Source organism: Corvus brachyrhynchos, unplaced genomic scaffold (genome assembly GCF_000691975.1).
Source record: "Corvus brachyrhynchos isolate BGI_N302 unplaced genomic scaffold, ASM69197v1 scaffold164, whole genome shotgun sequence".
In the NCBI taxonomy this organism is placed as follows: domain Eukaryota; kingdom Metazoa; phylum Chordata; class Aves; order Passeriformes; family Corvidae; genus Corvus; species Corvus brachyrhynchos.
Genome location: NW_008237426.1, coordinates 1,497,388 through 1,497,643, shown reverse-complemented (window position 1 = coordinate 1,497,643; position 256 = coordinate 1,497,388).

Sequence of the window (256 nt, the reverse complement as noted above, 5' to 3'; positions counted from 1 at the left end):
GACTTCTTGCCCAGTGCTCAGCATCTGAGAAAACAGGGATTGCAGTAACACTCACCAAGGGGAGACAAGCAGCAAGTAGCCAAATCGGGACAACGGAGGAGAAGGGGGGGGTTTTTTCCCTTCCCTCTTTTTTTTTTTTTTTTCGCCTCCTTCCCTTCCCTTCTGGATGCAGAGCCTGTGTTTTGATGCAGAGCCTCTGGATGCCACAGCCCGGTAAGGAGATGACACGCCAGTCTCCGGTCCCCCGTGCCCCGTG